A 17246-nucleotide genomic window follows, 5' to 3' on the forward strand; every position below is an offset into this window, starting at 1 on the left:
TTTTTTATATGAAATGGTAAAAAAACAAAAAAAAAAATTCGATTTTTATACCAAACAATCATCATCCCTTATTTTTTGGATGTTTCAAAATTTGTAAAAAAATGTTTTCAAAATAAAATATAGAAAGTGCTTTAAAAGATTTATTTAAAAAAAAAAACTAAATGCCATATTTCTTGTACAAAAAATCAACTTGCTCCATCAACATTCCCATTGTAGACCTAATTTTTGTCAATTTAATTTTGAAGTAATCATCCAAAAAAGTTTGTGTGCTTTCATCAATTTTTTCTTCAAAAACTTCTATACCTTAAAATAAATAAAAATAAATTAAATTTACATATTAATCACATAACAAAATAGAAATAATATATTGATATCTGTATATACCTTCATTTTCTTTGGGAGGTATGATATCCATATCATTTTCTGTCTGCACAATTTTTTCCTCTAATGTGTAAACATCGCTTGAACCAGAGGCTAAAGTAAAATAAATAAATCAAATTTTAACTTTTTAATTTATTGTTTTTACAATTATTCGATTTTTGCCAAAGGTAACTAAATAAAATACCTTTGTCAATCAGATTTTTTTTAGGAGGAACCATGTTTTGTCCAATATCATTACTTGTTGCGTATACCATGCCATCCAATTCTATTTCCACTTGTACCGCTTTGTCCAAAGATTGACCTTTTTATAAATATATAAAAAATTTAAATTAAAATTACATTATTTTTTCAATATTTCACTTCCCTAAAAAACAAAGATTCTAATACCTCTTCCAAGATTAGTATCATCATCTTTTGGGCATGGCTCATCGACCTCAAGATCAAAATAATAATTATGTTCTTTTTCAACGGATGGAATTTCTTCATAAGAACATCCAGGGATATCTAAATGTGCATTAGATTATTAAACATAATTTTTTTTTAATTATTAGTTATTTTATTTACAATTTATAAAACCTTGTTAACCCTGTTCTATCGTTATGTACCTTTTTGAGTGTTGACAGCCATTTTTTTCACTGCTCTGTTATTTTTGGTCGTCATTGGTATGTCCATAAGTGTCAAAGGAAGGGGTGGTGAAGTGATCCCACTATTTGGCGTTTCAATCCTTATTTCTCGTAAATAACGTGGAATTTTTTGAGTTTTTGATTTTGATTTTTTCATATCTGTTTGTAAAAATTGACTTTATTTTTATAGTTGTAATGATTAATAGATGTTAATTTTCATTTCATATATGCAAGTTGAAGATATACTAAAAACAAACATTTTCTTGATTAATAATACTAAAAATATATGATTAAATCGATTATCGAATGCTATTATCAATGTAAAATTGGATTTTGAGATATCTTGATGTCAATATTATTAATTTAATGCTTATTAGACAGTACATTCTAGTTTAATCAACAAGTATATAGCTTACTTAAAGGTGAATACCTTTAGAAAAAAAATAAGATACTATAAACAAGGTGCGAAAAATTAAATAACAGTCTATTAAAGCTAAAGGAACAATGAACATAATTTTTGTCTTTCAATGTTCAGATAGAAAAGTTTTAACAGAATACTGAAAGTCAAATGTGTTGTCCCTTGTTCCTACTATTATTGCAAATAAATCAATGGTGAAAGGTAAAAGATGACGCAGTTATTGGACTTACTATCAATAACGTTTACAATTGAAACTTACTATCAGTAACACTAAACATTTATACTTACAGTTTCTTATTAGTCGTTTAATTGAATTGTAATACTTAGGCCTAGATTTGGAGTTTGGCGGTAGATGGGTTGTTAACGCTACGTGGGCTTTTTTCTGGCCGCACCATAAATTTAACTCTGGTATCGAGAGTCCAAAAAAATGCTGCGTTAGGCTCCAAAAAAGGAGCGTAGAGCATTTTTACCGCAAATGCAACTCTCGATACCAGAGTTGCTTACGGACGCGGCCAGCCTCAAAAACGTGCTCGTGCACGATTCTCCCATAGGAAACAATGGGGCTGTTTGAGCTGAAAAAAAACCTAACACCTGCAAAAAAGCAGCGTTCAGCTCCTAACGCAGCCCCATTGTTTCCTATGGGGAAACACTTCCTACGTCTGCACCTAACACTCTAACATGTACCCCGAGTCTAAACACCCCTAACCTTACACTTATTAACCCCTAATCTGCCGCCCCCGCTATCGCTGACCCCTGCATTTTATTATTAACCCCTAATCTTCCGCTCCGTAAACCGCCGCAACTTACATTATCCCTATGTACCCCTAATCTGCTGCCCCTAACACCGCCGACCCCTATATTATATTTATTAACCCCTAATCTGCCCCCCTCAACGTCGCCGACACCTGCCTACACTTATTAACCCCTAATCTGCTACTATAATAAAGTTATTAACCCCTAATCCGCCTCACTAACCCTATCATAAATAGTATTAACCCCTAATCTGCCCTCCCTAACATCGCCGACACCTAACTTCAATTGTTAACCCCTAATCTGACGACCGGAGCTCACCGCTACTATAATAAATTAATTAAACCCTAAAGCTAAGTCTAACCCTAACACTAACACCCCCCTAAATTCAATATAATTTACATCTAACGAAATTAATTATCTCTTATTAAATAAATTATTCCTATTTAAAGCTAAATACTTACCTGTAAAATAAATCCTAATATAGCTACAATATAAATTATAATTATATTATAGCTATTTTAGGATTAATATTTATTTTACAGGCAACTTTGTAATTATTTTAACCAGGTACAATAGCTATTAAATAGTTAAGAACTATTTAATAGTTACCTAGTTAAAATAATAACAAAATTACCTGTAAAATAAATCCTAACCTAAGTTATAATTAAACCTAACACTACCCTATCAATAAATTAATTAAATAAACTACCTACAATTACCTACAATAAAACCTAACACTACACTATCAATAAATAAATTAAATACAATTGCTACAAATAACTACAATTACATAAACTAACTAAAGTACAAAAAATAAAAAAGAACTAAGTTACAAAAAAAAAAAAAATATTTACAAACATAAGAAAAATATTACAACAATTTTAAACTAATTACACCTACTCTAAGCCCCCTAATAAAATAACAAAGACAAATAACAAAGGTAGGAATATTCTGATTGGCTGATGGAATCAGCCAATCAGATTGAGCTCGCATTCTATTGGCTGTTCCGATCAGCCAATAGAATGTGAGCTCAATCTGATTGGCTGATTGGATCAGCCAATCGGATTGAACTTGATTCTGATTGGCTGATTCCATCAGCCAATCAGAATATTCCTACCTTAATTCCGATTGGCTGATAGAATCCTATCAGCCAATCGGAATTCGAGGGACGCCATCTTGGATGACGTCCCTTAAAGGAACCGTCATTCGTCGGGAGACGCAGAAAGAAGAGGATGGATCCGCGTTGGCTGCTTCAACATGGACCCGCTCCGCACCGGATGGAAGAAGATCGAAGATGCCGCTTGGATGAAGATGTTTGCCGGTCCGGATGTCCTCTTCTTGCCGGATAGGAGGAAGACTTTGGAGCCTCTTCTGGACCTCTTCAGCACCGGATGCCAGGACGGATCGGTGATACCTGTTGAGGTGAAGACAAGGTAGGAAGATCTTCAGGGGCTTAGTGTTAGGTTTATTTAAGGGGGGTTTGGGTTAGATTAGGGGTATGTGGGTGGTGGGTTGTAATGTTGGGGGGGGGTATTGTATGTTTTTTTTTACAGGCAAAAGAGATAATTTTCTTGGGGCATGCCCCGCAAAGGGCCCTGTTCAGGGCTGGTAAGGTAAAAGAGCTTTTAACTCTATTAATTTAGAATAGGGTAGGGCATTTTTTTATTTTGGGGGTCTTTGTTATTTTATTAGGGGGCTTAGAGTAGGTGTAATTAGTTTAAAATTGTTGTAATATTTATCTTATGTTTGTAAATATTTTTTTATTTTTTGTAACTTAGTTATTTTTTATTTTTTGTACTTTAGTTAGTTTATGTAATTGTAGTTATTTGTAGCAATTGTATTTAATTTATTTATTGATAGTGTGGTGTTAGGTTTTATTGTAAGTAATTGTAGGTATTTTATTTAATTAATTTATTGATAGGGTAGTGTTAGGTTTAATTATAACTTAGGTTAGGATTTATTTTACAGGTAATTTTGTTATTATTTTAACTAGGTAACTATTAAATAGTTCTTAACTATTTAATAGCTATTGTACCTGGTTAAAATAATTACAAAGTTGCCTGTAAAATAAATATTAATCCTAAAATAGCTATAATATAATTATAATTTATATTGTAGCTATATTAGGATTTATTTTACAGGTAAGTATTTAGCTTTAAATAGGAATAATTTATTTAATAAGAGATAATTAATTTCGTTAGATTTAAATTATATTTAACTTAGGGGGGTGTTAGTGTTAGGGTTAGACTTAGCTTTAGGGGTTAATCCATTTATTATAGTAGCGGTGAGCTCCGGTCGTCAGATTAGGGGTTAATAATTGAAGTTAGGTGTCGGCGATGTTAGGGAGGGCAGATTAGGGGTTAATACTATTTATGATAGGGTTAGTGAGGCGGATTAGGGGTTAATAACTTTATTATAGTAGCGCTCAGGTCCGCTTGGCAGATTAGGGGTTAATAAGTGTAGGCAGGTGTCGGCGACGTTGAGGGGGGCAGATTAGGGGTTAATAAATATAATATAGGGGTCGGCGGTGTTAGGGGCAGCAGATTAGGGGGACATAAGGATAACGTAGGTGGCGGCGCTTTGCGGTCGGCAGATTAGGGGTTAATTATTGTAAGTAGCTGGCGGCGACGTTGAGGGGGGCAGGTTAGGGGTTAATAAATATAATACAGGGGTCGGCGGTGTTAGGGGCAGCAGATTAGGGGTACATAAGGATAACGTAGGTGGCGGTCAGCAGATTAGGGGTTAAAAAAATTTAATCGAGTTGCGGCGATGTGGGGGGACCTCAGTTTAGGGGTACATAGGTAGTTTATGGGTGTTAGTGTACTTTAGGGTACAGTAGTTAAGAGCTTTATGAACCGGCGTTAGCCCAGAAAGCTCTTAACTCCTGCTTTTTTTCTGCGGCTGGAGTTTTGTCGTTAGAGCTCTAACGCTCACTTCAGAAACTACTCTAAATACCGGAGTTAGGAAGATCCCATTGAAAAGATAGGATACGCAATTGACGTAAGGGGATCTGCGGTATGGAAAAGTCGCGGCTGAAAAGTGAGCGTTAGACCCTTTTTTGAGTGACTCCAAATACCGGCGGTAGCCTAAAACCAGCGTTAGGAGCCTCTAATGCTGGTTTTCACGGCTACCGCCAAACTCTAAATCTAGGCCTTAGTTTCCCTACGCCTCAAATCGCTGTACTTTCTTAGGCATTGACGTCTTGTCCTTTTTATCTTTGATACTCTATACATCCTTCTTATCATTTCGTATATAATATGATCACGACTGTCCTGCTTTACCAATCGAACTCCTCCCATACGATGAGGAAAATATCGTTCCATTGCATATACCAGAATGACTATTTCTCCAGCTGTGAAAGGCTCCGTTAGCGACATGTTAGTATCTGACGTCACAACTATACTTGTCAATCAAATTGACGCATGGCTATTTTTACAATGTAGCATTATTTTTTGTTGAATCTTTATTTTTCTAATACAATGTAACATGAATAATATTGTTGATCCGACTAACCATTAATAACAAGAATTATATTAAATTTCTGTTGGAACGATACATTTTGCATGAGGAATGAACAATGACGATATAAATATATCGTCATGGATAATTTGTTTTTTAGTACATCACTATATCTTAGGTTATTGACCACAGATAACACTACTAATATATATATTCTGAAATTTTGTGATTCATTTATATTTGATACAATTACTATGTAACAAAATCACTGGTTAAATGTAGAATAGTAAGTCTAATATGTAACCTTTTGAATAGATAAATGTTGAACTTTTTTAGTTATGTAAATATATTAGTTGTATTAGGATAGAAATAGTTATAATTCTTATTCTTGTTGCCTTTTGAACTTAAAATAAATTGTTATATTATTTTCATTAAAAAAAAATTCTGTTTCATGTATTTTTTGGGTGTGACCAATGCAAATAAGGTTTGTTTAGAAAAAGGGCTACAAAGAAATAACAATATGATGATTTTATTTGAAAAAAAATAACACATAACTGCAGAACACAATTTACATACAAGAGGAAAAAATTGGTCGAGAAAGATCAATCGTCAAAATATTGGTTAGAAACCATATCCCTTGTGGCCATGCCACGTCTATTTGTGTTTTCTCTGAAAATTTCTTCTGGAAAGTCATTAAAAGGCATGGCAATATCGTCATCAATGGGGCATCCTCTTTTGGTGGCAATATTATGCAAGACACAGCAAACTAAGATGATTCTTGCTACTTTTTCTGTAGAATACTGCATTGCACCGCCAGATCTGTCCAGACATCGGAACCTCATTTTCAACAATCCAAAAGTCCTTTCAATGACACCCCTTGTGCTCTTGTGTGCTTCATTAAAACAAATATGTTTCCGGAGTTGGGGGTTATTATAGGGTGTCAGAAGCCATTCATAGCAAGGGTAACCGGCATCCCCTGTAATTAAAAAAAAAAATATTGATGTAAGTCATTCCAAAAAGACAAAATAATTTTTATTAGTTATTGAGGCTAGCGTCAAATTAGTATAAATTTATAGTAACAAATTAAAAATGTAATTATATAATGTGTTTTTTTTTTATTTATTTATATATCCTTTGTTGAAAAAATAGCAATGCACATGTGTGAGCCAATCACACAAGGCCTCTAGGTGCAGCAACCAATCGGAAGCTATTGAGCATATATCTAGATATGATTTTCAGCAAGTGATATAAAAAGAATAAAAAGTCAATTTGAAAGTCGTTTAAAATTACATGCTCTTTAAAAATCCTTAAAATTTTTTTTTTGAGTTCAATTCAAGCTTACCTAATAACCATCCCTCTGGCATTTCCCCTTTTTCGAATTTTTGGTACAGTCCAGTCTGCCGCAGGATATAAGCGTCATGGCAGGAGCCAGGGTAATTTGATCTCACGCTGATTATTCTCATTTTGGGGTCACAAACCATCTGTACATTCAAGGAATGGCAGGACTTTCGGTTGCGGTAAATCTCCTCCCGTAACCGTGGCAGTCGAACTGCAATATGGGTACAGTCTATTGCCCCAAGAACATTTGGCATTCCAGCCACACTGTAGAATTGCGACTTTATCGATTGCCACTCTTCTGAGGTAGATGGTAGACAAACATATTCGGGGAATATATGCATGAGTGCATCGATAACTTTGGAAAGATGACGAGAAAAGGCAGACTGACTGAAACCAATGATGACGCTGGACACTGCCTGAAATGATCCGGTGGCAAAAAAGTGCAAGGCAGCAAGAAACTTGAGTATTCCGGGAATGGCCCTTGAACAAGCCGTCACAGGCTCTAGAAAATGTGCTATTTGAGCATATAAAGACAATATTGAATGTCGATCCAGACGGAACCTTTGAATAACCTCTCGATCGGAAAGGGCATCTAAAGGAACCCGAGGAAGGAATACCCGCTGTACTCGTAATCGCCTTCTTCGAACCGGATTTGGGGCATCAGGTTGACGAATTTGCCTTCTACCCCTCATTTGCATCAGACGAATAATATAAAGTTGAAGAAGTGTCTCCATAATGGCTAACAGGATCAAAAGTGAGTAACCATTCAATTGTACACCTCTTTTAAATCAGTTGTAGGCGTTGATCTGATAGACCCTATTGTTTATTATGGTGCTCGCCACCTATTAGCTGGCGAGGGATTTTTAACGAGGTAGGTGCGGATAAATTCACGAGCGTATAAATAGATAGTTTAGTAATTACTGTTTTGTGCGAGATTTATGTCGAGCGAGTATTTTCTAGCTACAAAAAAGACGAGAATTCAAGATTTGTGGGCAAGTTCGCTCGACGTTTGTTAATATAAGGTTTTCAATGGATTCGTGGGATAGTACATACGGTTATTGATCTGCACGCAGAAATTTAGACGGAAATAGTGACGAAGACCTCGCAGACAGCTTAGTACATGGAGCCCATTGAGTCTGTAATTAACATTTGGATTTTTCTTCCCTAAATGCATTATTTTACACTTTGCTGTGTTAAACCTTAGATCCCAGTCGTTTGTCCAATCCTCCACTTGTTGTATATCACTTCTCATTTTGTCTTCCCCCCCTGAAACATCCACTCAGTTACAAATTTTTGTATCATCTGCAAAGAGACATACTTTCCGCTGTATCCCTTTGCTTATGTCACATATGTATAATAATATAATAATAATAATTTGCAATTTACTTTTCTCCCTGTGAGACTCAAAGCACTTTACAAATATATCAACATAAAAACATAAAAGTTAGGAGTTTCTGAAGGTCAGAAAAGTGGACTGAATGCCTGATGGAAGAGGTGGGTCTTTAGCTTTTTTTAAAAAGTCTATAAGGACAGTGCCTCTCTGATTGCGCACGGTAAAGAGTTCCAGAAAGTAGGGACAGCATGGACGAAGGCTCTGGAGACTGAGTTTGTCCTTATTCTTGGCACTGAGAGGAGGGATGTGTTGGCTGACCTAAGTGAGCGGGATGGGATGTAGGGTGTCAGGAGCTCTTTTAGGTACTGTGGGCCTTGGTTGTTTAAGGTTTGTAAGGTCAGCGGCCAATTTTAAAATATGTTCGCAATTTAATTGGAAGCCAATGCAGGGAGTGGAGAACAGGTGTTATGTGACAGGAGCGAGTTTGATTGGTCAGTAGTCTGGCTGCTGCGTTTTGTACCGTCTGCATTTAATAACTAGTACATTAATAATAAACCTATATGAGTTGGAGGATTGTGGGTATATTGTGCATGTGTGTATATACTGTTATAGATAATCCAATATGTAGTAGCGCCGTACAGAGCACGGTATGCTTAGAGACCAATGTGAATGATCACATAGATGAATGAAATCCCAAAAGGTAAAAAATACAAAAATCTTTATTCCAAAGTTAAAAACAGACAAGCCAAATCGCCAGCAACAAACACAACCTTCAGGTTGAAAAATAGAACAGGTTCATACAATTAATATTGTATTTGAATAGTTCACATGCTACTGTACGCGTTTTAGTTCTAAAAATGTGATTACCCAGTACCAAATATATTCTATATTAATAACATATTTGTTACAGTGTGGTTGCAATATTAGAAGTAAAGCCATTCAGTACTTTACTGAATATAAACTTGCTTTGATAACATTTCTAATATTGGGATCACACAATAGCAAATGTGTTCTATTTTAAAAACATGTTTGGTATAGTGCAATTGTGATAGAAATGTATCAAAGTATTGTAACAGTACTGAATTGCTTTATTTCTAATATTGTGTACACACTGTAATAAACATGTTATTTATATAGAATATGTTTGGTACAGTGAGGTTGTGATAGTACAACTAAAATACGTACAGCACAGTGTGAACTTATAGCAGCTACACAAGCACAATATTAAAGGGATACTAAAGCCATTTTTTTTCTTTTATGATTCAGATACAGCATGCAATTTTAAGTAACTTTCTAATTTATAATCAATTTTTCTTCGTTCTCTTGCTATCTTTATTTGAAAAAGCAGGAATCTAAGAAGCCGGCTTATATTTGGTTCAGCATCTTGGTTGCGCTTGCTGATTAGTGGCTAAATGTACTCACCAATGGGCTGGCTTCTTAAAGATAGCAAGAGAAGTAAGAAAATTTGATAATAGGGGGCATATTTATTAAAGTCTGGCGGACCTGATCCGACAGTGCGGATCTGGTCCGGCAGACTTCGCTGAATACGGCGAGCAATAAGCTCGCCGTATTCAGCATTGCACCAGCAGCTCACAAGAGCTGCTGGTGCAACGCCACCCCCTGCAGACTCGCGGCCAATGGGCCGCCAGCAGGGGGTGTCAATCAACCCGATCGTACTCGATCGGGTTGATTTCCGGCGATGTGTGTCCGCCTGCTCAGAGCAGGCGGACAGGTTATGGAGCAGCGGTCTTTGTGACTGCTGTTTCTGGCGAGTCTGCAGGCTCGCCAGAAGCACGGGGCATCAAGCTCCATACGGAGCTTGATACATATGCCCCTAGGAGTAAATTCAAAAGTTGCATAAAATTGCATGCTCTATCTGAATCATGAAAGAAAAAATGTGGGTTTAGTATTCCTTTAAGAAAGCTGTCAATTCCAAGAAAACACACATTTTACATAGAAAAAAGCTTTAGTAAAATAAAAAAGCATCTGCTACTGTTTTCTATGGGATATTAATATCCTCTATATAAAAAGAAAAGAACACACTAAAAGTTAAAAGTTTCGGATCTTTTCCAGATAAGCCCCGCCAGTAATGCAAAAAGTGCACGCGCGAAAAGTTAAGCCCGCCACTTTTGCCAGCTCCAATGTAATGCACGCACGCAACCTTGACGTATTACAAATTTGCATAAAAACAATGAACTTTCTGACGCTTCCGACTGTCGTTCATGACAAGGAGACAGCAATACTTTTTTTGCAAATACACGGAGTGATACATCAGCAACGTTTATGCAACAATGGCCACAAAATGACGCTTTCAACAGGTGGAGGTGTAATGCACGACAGTGTCGTCAAGAAATCGCTCTTCGAAAGGGAACTTGGCTGGAGCGGTCTAGGATGGAGTTCAGGACAGTAAATTATCTATTGGCCACACGACCGCTGTTGACTGGAAGAACTTTCTTCGAGAAATTTGTGCCTGGCGGCTTTTGCAGAATCCAACAATTGTCGGCGGCCCTGGTCTACACGTCGAGATCGATGAAACGCTAATATCTCGCCGTAAAAACCACGCAGGGCGAGTTCTTCCCCGGCAGTGGATTTTCGGAGGGATCTGTCGGGAGAGTAAAGAAGTGTTCATGTATGCAGTGCCAGATCGAACTGCGGACACTCTGCTGGACACAATCCATGCCTGCATCGCTCCCGGCTCAATCATCATTTCCTATATGTGGGCATCATACCAAGGAATTCAAAGCATTATTTCAATGAATTATACTCATCAAACGGTTAATCATACCGTAAACTTTGTGGATCCAACGACTGGAGCTCACACACAAACCATCAAATCTTTCTGGCACGTCTACAAGATGCAGAATAAGCGCCAATGCGGCACACACAGATCTTTAGTGGACAGCTACTTGTGTGAGTTCGTTTGGAGGCAAAGGTACCGAAATACGGACCTTTTCATGCAAATTATGAATGACCTGTCCCAATTTCACCCTCTTAAATAAAAAAAAAGTACAAGTTACAAGTTTCAATGTAACCTCTTCAATAAAAAATAAACCTACAAGCAGGGCCGGATTTACATCTCAGGTGGCTGTAGGCACCTTTTTTTTTTTTTATTACTGACAGGCAGGCGTCCCTCACTGCAAGGCGCCTGTAGGCACATGCCTACTGTGCCTAATGGGAAATCCGGCCCTGCCTACAAGTTTCATATCCTCCCCTCTTCAATAAAAAAAAAAAGGACACGTTTCATTTCACCCTCTGCAATACAAAATAAAACAGTTTCATGTCACCCTCTTCAATACAAAGTTTCATATCCATACAAAATAAAACAGTTTCATGTCACCCTCTTCAATACAAAGTTTCATATCCTCCACTCTTCAATAAAAGTACAAGTTTAATTTCACAAGTACAAGTTTAATTTCACAAGTACAAGTTTAATTTCACAAGTACAAGTTTAATTTCACAGTGTTCAATAAAAAATACACGTACAAGTTTCATATCTTCTTTTTTAAAATGTTTTTGGGGTGACGGGGCTTAACTTTTTGGCGGGGCTTATCTGGAAAAGATCCAAAGTTTCTTGAAATAACAAAATTACTTGAAATACTAAATATAGTATTTTACAGTGTATTACGTTCATATAACAAACTACATATACAATACATGTACAATATACCCACAAACCCTCAGCTCCTATAGGCTTATTACTAAGTTGTTGTTTTTTGTTCTTTATTAACAATGGTGTTCGCACACATATATCTGTGTTATATGGGAGATTCATGGACTTTATGGGAGTAACCGGTATTTTAATGGGGAAACATTTCTGGGAGTTTTTTAAAATAATACTTTTTTCACACATACCTCTTTTACCACCCTTTCAGTGGCAAGATTTTCAGTTGTAAGAAATCTTCTTAATGTACAGTGAAACTTAGTTTACATATCTATTACCTGAACTATTTTAACAGAAACTTTTTATGACAGCCTATTCTGTGTTGTGTAAACATGTTTTTTAAATCAGAAACCTCAGAGACAACCCAATACTGCCCAAAATTCTGCCCCACTTTCAGTCATGTGCACAGAACACATGGAAATCCAATTCATTTAATGAACACTAATGACAGCCTTTAAGTCTTGAATTGCATCCAGGAAATATAAAGATGTTTGCAATGCACATAGTACCTGTATTGTATAGCTGGTTTGTCCAACATTTATCTTTGAGGACTGGAGACAAGATTTTTGGATAATCCCTTTTTGTTTTTGTTCAGGGTTATCATATTGTGCGTGCTGAGCTTACATGTTCGTAAGAAAAATCTTTGTCAGTTTATAGAATAGTAAAAAAAATATTGCTCAAATCACATTTTTAAGCTGTTAAACTTTTACTTAAAGGAATAGTCTAGTCAAAATGAAACTTTTATGATTAATATAAAGCATGCAAGTTTAAGCAACTTTCTAATTTACTCCTAAGCTTAGGAGCCTGCCCATTTTCGGTTTAGCACCTAGGTAGAACTTTCTGATTGGTGTCTAAATGTAGCCACCAATCACCAAGCGCTACCCATGTTCTGATCCAAAAATGGGCCATCTCCTATGCTTAAATTGAAATAAAGATAGCGTTGCTGCTCCTTCAATAAAGAATACCAAGATAATGAAGCAAAATTGATAATAAAAGTAAATTAGAAAGTTGCTTAAAGTTGCATGCTCTATCTGATTCATGAGAGTTAAATTTTGACTAGACTATACCTTTAAAGGGACATGAAACCCATTTTTATTTTTTCTGATTCAGATATAGCATACATTTTTAAACAACTTTCCAATTTACTTTTATTATAAATTTTGCTTCATTATCTTGGTATTCTTTATTGAAGGAGCAGCAACGCACTACTGGGAACTAGCTGTACATATTGTTAAGCAAATGAAAAGAGGCAGCAATCAGCAGCTAGCTCTCAGCTCCTTAGCCTACCTAGAAATGTGTTTTTAAAGGGATATGAAACCCAATTTTTTTCTTTCATGATTCAAATAGAACATGCAATTTTCTAATTTACTCCTATTATCAAATTTTCTTCGTTCTCTTGGTATGCTTTGTTGAATGAGCAGCAATGCACTACTGGTTGCTGACTGAACACATGCGTGAGCCAATGACAATCAGTATATATATATGCAGCAACCAATCAGCAGCTAGAACCTAGGTTCTTTGCTGCTCCTGAGCTTTCCTATATAAACCTTTCATCAAAGGATAACAAGAGAAAGAAGCAAATTAAATAAGAAAATTGGAAAGTTCTTTAAAATTGTGTTCTCTATCTGAATCATGAAATAACATTTTGGGGTTTCATGTCCCTTTAGCAAACTTACGCCTAGATTTAGAGTTTGGCGTTAGCCGTCAAAACCAGCGTTAGGGGCTCCTAACGCTGGTTTTGGGCTACCGCTGGTATTTAGAGTCAGTCAGGAAAGGGTCTAACGCTTACTTTCCTGCCGCGACTTTTCCATACCGCAGATCCCCCTACACCATTTGCGTATCCTATCTTTTCAATGGGATCTTTCTAATGCCGGTATTTAGAGTCTTGGCTGAAGTGAGCGTTAGAAATCTAACGACAAGACTCCAGCCGCAGAGAAAAGTCAGGAGTTAAGAGCTTTCTGGGCTAACGCCGGTTCATAAAGCTCTTAACTACTGTGCTCTAAAGTACACTAACACCCATAAACTACCTATGTACCCCTAAACCGAGGCCCCCCCACATCGCCGCCACTCTAATAAAAATTTTTAACCCCTAATCTGCCGACCGCACACTGCCGCAACCTATGTTATCCCTATGTACCCCTAATCTGCCCTCCCTAACATCACCGAAACCTAACTTCAAGTATTAACCCCTAATCTGCAGACCGGACCTCGCCGCTACTATAATAAATTTATTAACCCCTAAAGCTAAGTCTAACCCTAACACTAACACCCCCCTAAGTTAAATATAATTATTATCTAACGAAATAAATTAACTCTTATTAAATAAATTATTCCTATTTAAAGCTAAATACTTACCTGTAAAATAAACCCTAATATAGCTACAATATAAATTATAATTATATTGTAGCTATTTTAGGATTTATATTTATTTTAGAGGCAACTTTGTATTTATTTTAACCAGGTACAATAGCTATTAAATAGTTATTAACTATTTAATAGCTACCTAGTTAAAATAATTACAAAATTACCTGTAAAATAAATCCTAACCTAAGTTACAATTAAACCTAACACTACACTATCAATAAATTAATTAAATAAACTACCTACAATTATCTACAATTAAACCTAACACTACACTATCAATAAATAAATTAAATACAAATAAATACACTAACTAAAGTACAAAAAATAAAAAAATAACTAAGTTACAAAAAATAAAAAAAGAACTAAGTTACAAAAAATAAAAAAATATTTACAAACATTATAAAAATATTACAACAATTTTAAGCTAATTACACCTACTCTAAGCCCCCTAAGAAAATAACAAAGCCCCCCAAAATAAAAAAATGCCCTACCCTATTCTAAAATAAAAAAGCTCTTTTACCTTACCAGCCCTTAAAAGGGCCTTTTTGCGGGGCATGCCCCAAAGAATTCAGCTCTTTTGCCTGGAAAAAAAAACATACAATACCCCCCCCCCAACATTACAACCCACATACCCCTAATCTAACCCAAACCCCCCTTAAATAAACCTAACACTAAGCCCCTGAAGATCTTCCTACCTTGTCTTCACCACTCCGGGTATCACCGATCGGTCCAGAGGAGGCTCCGAAGTCTTCATCCAAGCCCAAGCGGGGGCTGAAGAGATCCATCATCGGGGCTGAAGTCTTCTATCAAGCGGCGGCTGAAGAGGTCCATCATCGGGGCTGAAGTCTTCTATCAAGCGGCATCTTCAATCTTCTTTCTTCCGGATCCATCTTCATCCCGCCGACGCTGAACATCCATCCTGCCCGACGACTTCCCGACGAATGACAGTTCCTTTAAATGACGTCATCCAAGATGGCGTCCCTCAAATTCCGATTGGCTGATAGGATTCTATCAGCCAATCGGAATTAAGGTAGGAAAATTCTGATTGGCTGATGGAATCAGCCAATCAGATTGAGCTCGCATTCTATTGGCTGTTCCGATCAGCCAATAGAATGCAAGCTCAATCTGATTGGCTGATTGGATCAGCCAATCGGATTGAACTTGAATCTGATTGGCTGATGGAATTTTCCTACCTTAATTCCGATTGGCTGATAGAATCCTATCAGCCAATCGGAATTCGAGGGACGCCATCTTGGATGACGTCATTTAAAGGAACCGTCATTCGTCGGGAAGTCGTCGGGCAGGATGGATGTTCTGCGTCGGCGGGATGAAGATGGATCCGGAAGAAAGAAGATTGAAGATGCCGCTTGATAGAAGACTTCAGCCCCGATGATGGACCTCTTCAGCCGCCGCTTGATAGAAGACTTCAGCCCTGATGATGGACCTCTTCAGCCGTCGCTTGGATCAAGACTTCAGCCCGATGATGGACCTCTTCAGCCCGATGATGGATCTCTTCAGCCCCCGCTTGGGCTTGGATGAAGACTTTGGAGCCTCCTCTGGACCGATTGGTGATACCTGGCATGGTGAAGACAAGGTAGGAAGATCTTCAGGGGCTTAGTGTTAGGTTTATTTAAGGGGGGTTTGGGTTAGATTAGGGGTATGTGGGTGGTGGGTTGTAATGTTGGGGGGGGTATTGTATGTTTTTTTTTCCAGGCAAAAGAGCAGAAATCTTTTGGGCATGCCCCGCAAAAGGCCCTTTTAAGGGCAGGTAAGGTAAAAGAGCTTTTTTATTTTAGAATAGGGAAGGGCATTTTTTTATTTTGGGGGCTTTGTTATTTTATTAGGGGGCTTAGAGTAGGTGTAATTAGCTTAAAATTGTTGTAATATTTTTATAATGTTTGTAAATATTTTTTTATTTTTTGTACTTTAGTTAGTGTATTTATTTGTATTTAATTTATTTAATGATAGTGAAGTGTTAGGTTTAATTGTAACTTAGGTTAGGATTTATTTTACAGGTAATTTTGTAATTATTTTAACTAGGTAGCTATTAAATAGTTAATAACTATTTAATAGCTATTGTACCTGGTTAAAATAAATACAAAGTTGCCTGTAAAATAAATATAAATCCTAAAATAGCTACAATATAATTATAATTTATATTGTAGCTATATTAGGGTTTATTTTACAGGTAAGTATTTAGCTTTAAATAGGAATAATTTATTTAATAAGAGTTAATTTATTTCGTTAGATAATTATATTTAACTTAGGGGGGTGTTAGTGTTAGGGTTAAACTTAGCTTTAGGGGTTAATAAATTTATTATAGTAGCGGCGAGGTCCGGTCGGCAGATTAGGGGTTAATACTTGAAGTTAGGTGTCGGTGATGTTAGGGAGGGCAGATTAGGGGTTAATACTATTTATTATAGGGTTATTGAGGCGGGAGTGAGGTGGATTAGGGGTTAATACATTTATTATAGTAGTGGTGAGGTCCGGTCGGGGTTAATAATTGTAGGTAGGTGGCGGCGACGTTGGGGGCGGCAGGTTAGGGGTTAATAGATATTATGTAGGGGTCGGCGGTGTTAGGGGCAGCAGATTAGGGGTACATAGGGATAACGTAGGTTGCGGCAGTGTGCGGTCGGCAAATTAGGGGTTAAAATTTTTTATTAGAGTGGCGCCGATGTGGGGGGGCCTCGGTTTAGGGGTACATAGGTAGTTTATGGGTGTTAGTGTACTTTAGAGCACAGTAGTTAAGAGCTTTATGAACCGGCGTTAGCCCAGAAAGCTCTTAACTCCTGACTTTTCTCTGCGGCTGGAGTCTTGTCGTTAGATTTCTAACGCTCACTTCAGCCAAGACTCTAAATACCAGCGTTAGAAAGATCCCATTGAAAAGATAGGATACGCAAATGGCGTAGGGGGATC

Source organism: Bombina bombina, chromosome 2 (genome assembly GCF_027579735.1).
Source record: "Bombina bombina isolate aBomBom1 chromosome 2, aBomBom1.pri, whole genome shotgun sequence".
NCBI classification, from domain to species: domain Eukaryota; kingdom Metazoa; phylum Chordata; class Amphibia; order Anura; family Bombinatoridae; genus Bombina; species Bombina bombina.